Consider the following 12,533-nt stretch of genomic DNA (forward strand, 5'->3'; position numbering starts at 1 on the left):
GCTTAATTTATGTAACTTATGATTATACATTGATAAAATCCATAATTTAATTAATTTTTATTTTACTATGTCTTATAGGTGATGTTTGGATATATATTTTTTAAAAATTTGTTTCAATTCATTTGGTTCGATATATTGTGCTACTTATAATTTATTTCATAACATAAAATTAACAACTTTAATTTTGATTTGACAAAAAATTTGAAAGTAAATTATATAAGTTTTTAATTAATTTATTCGTCTAACATAACAAGAGAATAAATTCAAATTAATAACAAAATGATTCAAATTGTTTTTTTATAAAATCAAAATTTTAATTTTTAGCATATAATTGGTATTTACGTGCATCGCACGTGCTTCATGCTAGTTGACTTAAATACACCAATGTAACTTATTTATTGATTTCAAAAAACCTGATTGAAATGGCTATAAATTAAATACTATTTTTATATAATGAATGAAATTATACACATGTACATGTATATGTATTCAACCCCATTCAAATAATTATTTTGGTTCGTTCAACTCATGATTTTCTTTGAATTTATGAGCTTCTCGTTTTCACAAAGAAGACGAACCCAGACACTGAAACTGAATAAACATGTAAAAGGTTCTTGGTTAATTTGATGGGATTGATAGTATGTTTGGTTGTAATTTTTTCCTTGGATTATTTATCCGGTCAATCAATCATTAATATAAAATTAGGATACTATCTTTAGTTTTTTTATATTTATTATTTAATTTAGCCCTTGTTTAATCGAAAAACAGATTCATCCAATTTCGATGTTTTTTTTTGAAAAATTATTATTTTTTATTTTTAATCTTAAATTTAATATTTTGTTGTATATATACATAATTATTTGAAATTTAGACTTCATTAAAAATATTGTTTTAGAAATATTAAAGTTTGTTTAATCTGCTGTTTTTATTTTTTAAAAATAAATATAACTATAACTGATATTTTTAATAGATCAATACAATTATTTAGTTTTTAAGATTTGGTAAATATAATTTTTTAATCTATTTGTGTAACGTCCCGAGAATTTGAATGGTTACGTAAACCACATGCATGCAAGTTATTAAATTTCTTTGGTATTTTATTAAATTGTTTTAAAGTTTTAAATGCATTTTTATTTCGTTAATTTGTGTTTAAATATTTTTATGCATTTTATGCATAATTCATGCATGATAGAATTTAATTCATGAAATTTTAAAGTTTCATTCATTAAATATTTTTAAGTTTCATTTCGCGCTTGAACGAGGAACGGAGACCGGAGAATTTTCAAGAAAATTATTTGTATTACACGATTAATTTTTATTAATCAACATAAAATGTTTTAAAGGTATTTTTCAAAATTGAGATTTATTGGGTATTTTTACCCGCATGATTTTAATTTTTTAACAGTACGTAAATTTTATCGAATCGGGAGAATTTTTGAGGGTTCGGCTAGTATTTTAGAAATCTTTCCAAAACGAAATATCTGTCGGGATTGTGTTTAGATTTAATAGGCTTATTTTTAAGCTTATTGGGCTTAAAACCATTTTTATTTTAATTGAGGCTCATTCGTGCACAATTTAATTAACCTAAACTACAATTAAATTAAACCTAAACCTACCCTACACCAATTATTATACCATCAACCGACACTCCCTTTCATTACCACCTTGCCCTCTTATTTCAGCATTTAATCCCCCAGCTAAGGTCTCGGATCTTGCTTGTCTTGGAATAAAGAAATTCCTCCGGCTTTCGGCTCGATTTCCTCCCGCATTTGCATCATCCAGGCACGCATTTGTATCATTCTTTTCTCATCACACACTCCATATGTAGGCTGTTATATGTGCATACTCGTAGGGGTTAAAGGCATTGCAGGTTATGTTGTTTATGCATCGGTTTTCAAGAATTTGTACATACTATATTATGCAAACTCACGTTTTCATGCATGCTGGTGTAAGGGGTTGCTGTCTTGGGTGGTTAGGAAGCTGTTTTGGTCAAGGATATCAGTGGCAAGGGGATGGAAATAAGGCTGGTGACGAGTGGAAGGAAAGTTGAAAGAGGTAGCCGAGAGTTGGGGTTTGAGGTGGTGTGATGGTTGTGGGGCGCGGTCTGGTGTATGGGTCGGATTGGGGCCTGGGGCTAGGGTCTGGTGCATGTTTAAGGGTCCTAGGATGAGTCTCTTTATGATGGTTCATGGCCTGGAGCGGCAGCTAAGAGACTGAACAAAGAAAGCTTCGGCTGTGCACTTTGGGTTCGTGTAGGGCAAGTCACGGCTGTGGGTTTTAAGGCGGTTGCTGGACGGGGCCAGGGCGTGAAGCAGTGTCTTGGGTCGTTCCTTAGGGTCCTAGGGAGGGCCTGGTGGTGTTGGTTCAGGGCTGGGTTGGCTAGGGAAGGTGGCTGGACCAGGAAGCAACCAGCTGCACCAATGGGAGACGGGTTAGGCTAGTCACGGCTATTGCTTGCTTTGGGGCTCAGGCATTAGTTCTGAGTTTGAAAGGGGTGTATCATGGTCTTAAATTACGCCTAAAGGTTGGGTCTAGGGCCTGGTTCGGGTCCGGTTCGAGTCAGTTTAAGCATGAGAGTGGAATTAAGGAAAGATGGTGACTAAGGCTTTCGGGTTAGCACATGCTGGAAATTCCAGCAGCTTGCTGGTCTATTATTCAAGTGTCTAAAGGTCTGGTTTTGAGGTTTTTAGGACCTTTTAGATGTTTTTAAGATATGACAAAAAGTTGAGAAAAATGCGGTTAAGTTTCGAGTTGATTCGGGTTAAAACGGGGACTCCGGTCCAAGTTTTAAAACAATTTGGTTAAGTTATGAAATGGACTCGAGTTTACGTCTATGAATGATTTTAAATATGTTTTGGGATATTTTTAGGAGTTTAGTAAGCTTCAGATCAAAATAATGAGTTTTTGATTTATCCGGGATTTAGTCGCCGCACGAAACGTTAATTAAATAATTAATTGAAACGCCAAGATTTAGGCTTAATAAAATTATGGGAAATTATATTTAAGCTCAAATAATTATTAGAAATTTAATTTTTTAATTTGGAAATTTTATGCTAAGGTTTGATTTAATTCGGAATTTAAAACGCATTAATATGTTATTGTTAAAGATTAATTTAAAAGTAATCGATTTAAGCCAAATAAAAATATAAGAAATTCGTGTAGGCTTAAATAATTATTTGGGACATGTTAGAGTCAATGGAATTAAGAAAATATCAAAAACGTGGAATTATAGGTCCAGGGGTTAAACGATAATTTTTGGGTTCGAGGGGCAAAATGGTCGGGGTGAGATTTTGGTCAAGGCAACGCCCTGAGCACATTTTGTCATGTTTTAAATGTTTATGCATCATGTTTACGATTTTTACGCAATTATGATAAATACGGTGCATACTTGGTTTAAAGAAAAAATTACGTATATGCATGATTTTATTAAGTGATGAATATGATGACACGTTTTGAAGAAAGTGATTTAGTTGTGACTAACACGATGATACAATGACATGATGATATTATTGGAGATATCGTGAGGGAAAAGGTGTAACGCCCCGAAAATTTTAATGTCCACGCAAACCACGTACATGCGATTATTAAATTCTCTTGTATTTTAATTAATTGTTTTAATTGTATTAATTAATTATGTTGTGCATAATTACATGTTTAAAATATATTTTTGCTATATGATTGCATTAAAATCGTATTTTTAAGGATTATTCAAGTGATGATCGAGGAACGTGGACCGAGGGCTGTAAAACGTAAAATATTTTTATTAAATAATTATTTTTAATTATTTAAAAGATGATCGATGCTTTTAGTATTTTTGAAAATGAAGGGTTTTGAGGTGATTTTATACGCCGGGACGTAAATTTTATCGGTGTTGGTTTTTTCAACAAAATTACGAACTCTGGCAACCCGGCTATTTAATTCGCAAACTTAAACTATTTTATATTTTAATTAAAAAACTAAATGAGCACTAATGGGCCTAATTATATGTTAAAGGGGCCTAAGGCTATTTAGTGAAGTAATTAACTATAAAATGCATTAAAAACCATCCCCAAAACATACAAAACTCACGTCTCACACACTCCATATATTCTGAAACACTTCGGCCAGCCCTACACGAAGCACACACACCACACTTTTGAAGGAAATATTTCGGTAGAAAGCTAAGGAAGGTGATAGCCGCGGTTCTCGTCCGTTCTTCGCAATCGTCAACAAATTTTCGTGCGTAAATTACGCAAAGGCACGCTATATTCTTTCCTTCAAACATCTATCACATCATAGTATTTATTTAATTGTGTTTGTATGAAAAATAAGACAACCTTGGTAATATGTTCGTTTTTGCATCAAAAAGAGTTTTTAAATCATGCATGTTTATCCAAAATTCCTGTTTAACATGATCCTAAGGGGATGCCATGATTAGGTAAGGTTTAAGGGTGGTTTCTACATGTTTTAAGAAGTCCTAATCACACAAATAAGCTGCACATGAAAACAAACATAAGCTGGAACCAACGTGGGATAAGGGAAGAGGGCCGAGAGTTTGTGTTGCCTTCATGGGTTCGATTTCCATGCATGGGGCTTGAAGCTTTGGCCAGGGCTGGCTGGGGCTCGAGTAGGGTCAGGGGTGAGGGCCTGGTAGAGTCCTAGGGGGCCTGGGCTCGCGCTAAGTTGGGTGGAGAAGAGTCCTCACGAGAAGGGACTCTTCACGAAGCTGTTCGGGAAAGAAAAAAAAAATAAAGGCTCGTTGTTGGGGCTGGGGCGAACCAGGAGGGTCCTATAGGGTCCTAGGATGATGGGCAGGGGTCGGGCCAAGGGCTGCAGTGGTTGGGCTGGCCGCTGGTTCAGGTTGGCGTGAAGAAGCACAAGCGCGCAGCTTGTGTCTTCTGGTTTCAAGTGGTTCGATGCAGGGGTTTAAGGGGTTGGGCTGGTCTGGGCTGGGTCTGGGCGTGCTCTAGGGGAGGTTAGGGTCATGAGGGGTCAAGTGGCTAAGGGCTGGAGGTGTCCTAGTTGGCAAGGAGTCCTAAGATAGGCTAGAAGGAACTCACGCACACACAGCACATGGAAATGGGTCTTCTGTCCAGCAAGTTTTTGAGCAAGCCATGGGTGGTTTCACGGGCTGGGCTTGGTCAGGAGGGTCCCTAGATGGGTTGGCTAGGTTTTGGCTCAAGGTGGCTCAGGCGTGGCTCGAGTAAATTGGGAGATGGCTCGGGTTGTTCGACAATGGGGCAATATTTCGAATTTTAGAACAAAAAATAGATCCATGGGTCCACGGGGGTGGCTCATGACTTGAAAGGGTAGGATAAATCATAAAAATGATATGTTTAAAATTTGGGATCAAAATAATGAGTTTTGGACTTAATCGAGATTTAATCGCCTAACGAAACGCTAATTAACGAGTTAATTGAAACGCCTAGTTTTATGCTTAATAAAATTATGAAAAATTATATTTAAACTTAAATAATTATTAGAAGTCTAAGTTTTTAATTTGGGAATTTTATATTAAGGTTTGGTTTAATTCGGGATTAAAAAGCGTTAATACGTATTATTTAAAGATTAAATTAATAGTCCTCGTTTTATGCTAAATAAAAATATGAGAAAATTCATGTAGGCTTAAATAATTATTTGGGACATATTAGAGTCATGAAATCAAGATAAAAGTCGAAAACGTAAAATGTCGAGTTTAGGGGTAAAACGGTATTTTTACACCTAGAAATTAGTAAAGGTCATGGCAGTGCCCTAAATGCTGTTTTTATGATATTATGATCATTTATAATTGTTTATGAAATGTTCACGATTAACTTATGATTTTTAAATGTCTAAAGGATTTGTATGATTTTAAGAAAACATTTAAAATACATGTTGCATGCTTGGTTTCAAAAATGAAAAACGTAATGATATTCATGATTTTTCTAAAGTGATGTGAATGAAAAATGTTGAAGGATGTGAAATAATTGTGACTAATTCGTTAATGTTGGCGACGTCGTGAGGGTTATGGTCCCAGTGGGAGCCCGACGATCGTGTTTCCATCATTGCGAATATGTGGTAACGGTTTTGTGGTAACGGAAGAATGGGAATATCGTGAGGGAAAAAGGCCCCAGAGGGAGTCCATTTATGGGAAAAGGCCCCAGAGGGAGCCCCGACGATCGTATTTCTATTCGAATCATGATAGGCCAGGGCCCAGTTGACCGGTGAGAGTGTTGCTGGTGTCCCCCGCCGCCCAGTACTGTGGTTTTATGTAGATGGATCCATCGATCCTCATGAGCATGATCAGATAAGTCACAATTAACGATCTGAATTCAACAAAGGGAAGAAAAAAAGAAAATGTTCATGATTATGTTTAAGGTTTTATGTCATGTCATGTTGAGGAAAAGGAAATTCATGTTTGCATGTTATGAAAATGTTTATGTTTAAAGTTTTATGCATCATGAAAATGTTTACGAAAATGTTTATGCATCTTCATGAAAACGATATTTTAAGTACAAGTATTTTTCACTGTTATATGTTGACTGTACTACGTATTACTCGTTATAAAAATTATGGTGTGTTGAGTCTTTAGACTCACTAGGTGTGATGGATGCAGGTGGTATTGAGGGAGGACTTGATAAGTGATTTGACTGGACTGAAGGCGCACCCAACCCGAGGACCAGCGCTACATTTTCCGCATTATGCTTTATGATTTAAGTTAAAGACTTTTAAGATTATTTATTTATGCTCTTGAGAGATTTTTGAGAGGTTTAGTATGAGCTTTACCTTTTAAATTATTGATTTTTAGGTTTGGTAAAACAGTATACGATTTTACTTTACGACTATTTCACTCGAATTTTTAAATATTAGTTGATTGAGGTTTTATTTTAAAAAGGGCAAAATATTTTATAAAAATATTTTCATGTATTAAGTGAGTTGGCCGAAATATAAAAAAAAAAACATTTTTCTAGTACTTTTAAAGCAATAAAAAGGGCAGGACGTTTCAGTTGGTATCAGAGCAAAGGTCCTGTAAAGGGTTGTGTCACCATCAGCGCCGGAAAGATCAGTCGTCAAGCCTCAATCTGTAAGTTTTACATGCTTTATATGATTTTGTGATGTTACCTGCATAACTACATGAATTATATGTTTACGTCACATGTTTAATAGTTTTAAGATAATATATGATTTATATGCTTTAGATTTTTATACGTGATATGATATGAAACGAAAAAAAAAATTATTTGATTTCAACGCATGTTGGTTTTGTGGTGGAATTGGACTATGTTGATTTTTGGGTTTTAGTATGGACGTTTTACTTTTTGGGCTATAAGTTAATCATGAATATTATGAATGCTTTGGAACACGTAGATTTGCTAAGAAAATATTTATGATTCATGGTTACTAGTCGAATTAATTTTTGGGAATTAGACATAAGTAATAATTATTCAAGGACTGCGATTATCTTGGGAAGTAAGAAAATGTATAAATTGAGATTTTAAGTTTGATGAAAGGTAATATTGACTATAAGAATTGATTTTGGGTAAATAAGTTTAAAATTATCAAACTTTATGTTATGGGAAACCAATAGAAGGAAATTAAGAATGCCAAAAATTTATGGGTTAATTGTAGGAATTTTCGAAATTAAGGATCAATTAGGATAATTTTTGAGGAAATTAAGAATTTATTTCGCAATTGTTAAGGAAATTTGGGGACTAGTTAGCAATAAGAACAAATTGAATTGGTTAAATAGTAAGAATTTTGAGGATTTAGACTTTTTAAGAATATATGAAACCTTGGGATATCATGGTTATAGTGTTATAAGGAATGTTAATCAAGGATTTTTAAGATTGAACAAATATTAAGCTTGAAAATTTAACCGTTAGTAGATGCATTTGGGATTTTAAGATCGAAATTTGATAGGTTGATAAACATTTTGGGTATAAAATAAGGAAAGTAATACACGATAAGCATGATTATCCATCTTTTAATATTGGGAATTGTAAGCAAAATTGAAATTCGAGTTTATAATAGTAATAGCACTAAGTCATTTGGGTCTTTTAAGTTGCGAGTTGAAAATAAGGATTTAGAAGGAAAATTTAATTGGGATCAAGAAGACGTAAGGACATTCTAGAATTTAAGTTTGATCAGAGTAGCGCAACGGAAGCGTGGATTTTTGGGATATTAGAATTAAGCCTAAACTTTGGGTTATCTAGGATAAGCGAATTTCGAGGACGAAATTCAATTTAAGGGGAGAAGATTGTAACGCCCCGAAAATTTTAAGGTCCACGCAAACCACGTGCATGCGATTATTAAATTCTCTTGTATTTTAATTAATTGTTTTAATTGTATTAATTAATTATGTTGTGCATAATTACATGTTTAAAATATATTTTTGCTATATGATTGCATTAAAATCGTATTTTTAAGGATTATTCAAGTGACGATCGAGGAACGTGGACCGAGGGCTGTAAAACGTAAAATATTTTTATTAAATAATTATTTTTAATTATTTAAAAGATGATCGATGATTTTAGTATTTTTGAAAATGAAGGGTTTTGAGGTGATTTTATACGCCGGGACGTAAATTTTATCGGTGTTGGTTTTTTCAACAAAATTACGAACTCTGGCAACCCGGCTATTTAATTCGCAAACTTATTTTTACCCAAAACTATTTTATATTTTAATTAAAAAACTAAATGAGCACTAATGGGCCTAATTATATGTTAAAGGGGCCTAAGCCTATTTAGTGAAGTAATTAACTATAAAATGCATTAAAAACCCTCCCCAAAACATACAAAACTCACGTCTCACACACTCCATATATTCTGAAACACTTCGGCCAGCCCTACACGAAGCACACACACCACACTTTTGAAGGAAATATTTCGGTAGAAAGCTAAGGAAGGTGATAGCTGTGGTTCTCGCCCGTTCTTCGCAATCGTCAACAAATTTTCGTGCGTAAATTACGCAAAGGCACGCTATATTCTTTCCTTCAAACATCTATCACATCATAGTATTTATTTAATTGTGTTTGTATGAAAAATAAGACAACCTTGGTAATATGTTCGTTTTTGCATCAAAAAGAGTTTTTAAATCATGCATGTTTATCCAAAATTCCTGTTTAACATGATCCTAAGGGACTGCCATGATTAGGTAAGGTTTAAAGGTGGTTTCTACATGTTTTAAGAAGTCCTAATCACACAAATAAGCTGCACATGAAAACAAACATAAGCTGGAACCAACGTGGGATAAGGGAAGAGGGCCGAGAGTTTGTGTTGCCTTCATGGGTTCGATTTCCATGCATGGGGCTTGGGGCTTTGGCCAGGGCTGGCTGGGGCTCGAGTAGGGTCAGGGGTGAGGGCCTGGTAGAGTCCTAGGGGGCCTGGGCTCGCGCTAAGTTGGGTGGAGAAGAGTCCTCACGAGAAGGGACTCTTCACGAAGCTGTTCGGGAAAGAAAAAAAAAATAAAGGCTCGTTGTTGGGGCTGGGGCGAACCAGGAGGGTCCTAGGATGATGGGCAGGGGTCGGGCCAATGGCTGCAGTGGTTGGGCTGGCCGCTGGTTCAGGTTGGCGTGAAGAAGCACAAGCGCGCAGCTTGTGTCTTCTGGTTTCAAGTGGTTCGATGCAGGGGTTTAAGGGGTTGGGCTGGTCTGGGCTGGGTCTGGGCGTGCTCTAGGGGAGGTTAGGGTCATGAGGGGTCAAGTGGCTAAGGGCTGGAGGTGTCCTAGTTGGCAAGGAGTCCTAAGATAGGCTAGAAGGAACTCACGCACACACAACACATGGAAATGGGTCTTCTGTCCAGCAAGTTTTTGAGCGAGCCATGGGTGGTTTCACGGGCTGGGCTTGGTCAGGAGGGTCACTAGATGGGTTGGCTAGGTTTTGGCTCAAGGTGGCTCATGCGTGGCTCGAGTAAATTGGGAGATGGCTCGGGTTGTTCGACAATGGGGCAATATTTCGAATTTTAGAACAAAAAATAGATCCATGGGTCCACGGGGGTGGCTCATGACTTGGAAGGATAAATCATAAAAATGATATGTTTAAAATTTGGGATCAAAATAATGAGTTTTGGACTTAATCGAGATTTAATCGCCTAACGAAACGCTAATTAACGAGTTAATTGAAACGCCTAGTTTTATGCTTAATAAAATTATGAAAAATTATATTAAACTTAAATAATTATTAGAAGTCTAAGTTTTTAATTTGGGAATTTTATATTAAGATTTGGTTTAATTCGGGATTAAAAAGCGTTAATACGTATTATTTAAAGATTAAATTAATAGTCCTCGTTTTAAGCTAAATAAAAATATGGGAAAATTCATGTAGGCTTAAATAATTATTTGGGACATATTAGAGTCATGAAATCAAGATAAAAGTCGAAAACGTAAAATGTCGAGTTTAGGGGTAAAACGGTCTTTTTACACCTAGAAATTAGTAAAGGTCATGGCAGTGCCCTAAATGCTATTTTTATGATATTATGATCATTTATAATTGTTTATGAAATGTTCACGATTAACTTATGATTTTTAAATGTCTAAAGGATTTATATGATTTTAAGAAGACATTTAAAATACATGTTGCATGCTTGGTTTCAAAAATGAAAAACGTAATGATATTCATGATTTTTCTAAAGTGATGTGAATGAAAAATGTTGAAGGATGTGAAATAATTGTGACTAATTCGTTAATGTTGGCGACGTCGTGAGGGTTATGGTCCCAGTGGGAGCCCGACGATCGTGTTTCCATCATTGCGAATATGTGGTAATGGAAACGGTTTTGTGGTAACGGAAGAATGGGAATATCGTGAGGGAAAAAGGCCCCAGAGGGAGCCTATTTATGGGAAAAGGCCCCAGAGGGAGCCCCGACGATCGTATTTCTATTCGAATCATGATAGGCCAGGGCCCAGTTGACCGGTGAGAGTGTTGCTGGTGTCCCCCGCCGCCCAGTACTGTGGTTTTATGTAGATGGATCCATCGACCCTCATGAACATGATCAGGAAAGTCACAATTAACGATCTGAATTCAACAAAGGGAAGAAAAAAAGAAAATGTTCATGATTATGTTTAAGGTTTTATGTCATGTCATGTTGAGGAAAAGAAAATTCATGTTTGCATGTTATGAATGTTTAAAGTTTTATGCATCATGAAAATATTTACGAAAATGTTTATGCATCTTCATGAAAACGATATTTTAAGTACAAGTATTTTTCACCGTTATATGTTGACTGTACTACGTATTACTCGTTATAAAGATTATGGTGTGTTGAGTCTTTAGACGCACTAGGTGTGATGGATGCAGGTGGTATTGAGGGAGGACTTGATGAGTGATTTGACTGGACTGAAGGCGCACCCAACCCGAGGACCAGCGCTACATTTTCCGCATTATGCTTTATGATTTAAGTTAAAGATTTTTAAGATTATTTATTTATGCTCTTGAGAGATTTTTGAGAGGTTTAGTATGGACTTTACCTTTTAAATTATTGCTTTTTAGGTTTGATAAAACAGTAGACGATTTTACTTTACGACTATTTCACTCGAATTTTTAAATATTAGTTGATTGAGGTTTTATTTTAAAAAGAGCAAAATATTTTAATATTTTCATGTATTAAGTGAGTTGGCCGAAATATATAAAAAAAAAATTTTCTAGTACTTTTAAAGCAATAAAAACGGCAGGACGTTTCAAAAGGCCCCAGAAGGAGCCCGTTTACGGGAGAAGGCCCCAGAGGGAGTCTGACGATCGTATTTCCATTGACATGATATGATAGGCCAGGGCTCTGTTGACGGGTGAGAGTGTCGCTGATGCCCCCGCCGCCTGGTACAGTGGTTACACGTAGATGGATCCATCGACTGACATGATGATACGAAAGTCACAGCTAATTAACTGAATTAATTTTAAAAAAAATGTATACGTATATGATGACATGAGATGACATGCTATGACACGATATGATTTTACAGACACGTTTACGTATATGATGACATGCTTTGACACAATATGATTTTACACGACACGTTTATGTTATGCTTTTAATTTCATGAAAGATATGTTGAGTATGATATTTATTACTGCTGTGTGTTATGTATATGTATTTGTTATTCCTGGTACAGGTGTGTTGAGTCTTTATGCTCACTAGGCATGTGTGATGCATGTGAGCTTGATGATGAGGGGACTGGAGGTGCCAAACTCTGAGTAGGCAGACCTGGTGGGGTGACACGACCCGAGGACCACATGTTTTCCGCATTACGATTTATGAGTTTTGAGAGAATACGAACATTTTCATACGTTGATGAATTTAAGATTTTTACTCGTTTATTTAAGATTTTTATACGTTTATGTTTACGTAAGATTTTGGACTAGTTTGGTTAATTTAAACTGCACTATTTTTACAGTAAGATAATTACGATTATTTTAAATGTTATTTCGAAAATGCCGAGCATTTATTTTTTTTATAAATAAAATTTCCAGTAGAATTTTAAAAATGAGTGAGACGGGACAATTTATATACATCATTTATGTTGAAAAATAATAGTTGTCTTGAAAAAATAATAGTTGATATATTTGAATGTTGAAAAATAAGAGTT

At 35.3% G+C, this 12,533-nt stretch overlaps 1 long non-coding RNA gene across 1 annotated transcript in view; it reads right to left on the reverse strand.

Moving 5' to 3' along the window:
- LOC142518394 (uncharacterized) overlaps positions 1-12,533 on the reverse strand; it is a 97,536-nt gene that overhangs the window by 76,567 nt on the left and 8,436 nt on the right. The window lies entirely within an intron of this gene.

Source organism: Primulina tabacum, chromosome 1 (assembly GCF_025594145.1).
Source record: "Primulina tabacum isolate GXHZ01 chromosome 1, ASM2559414v2, whole genome shotgun sequence".
In the NCBI taxonomy this organism is placed as follows: Eukaryota; Viridiplantae; Streptophyta; class Magnoliopsida; order Lamiales; family Gesneriaceae; genus Primulina; species Primulina tabacum.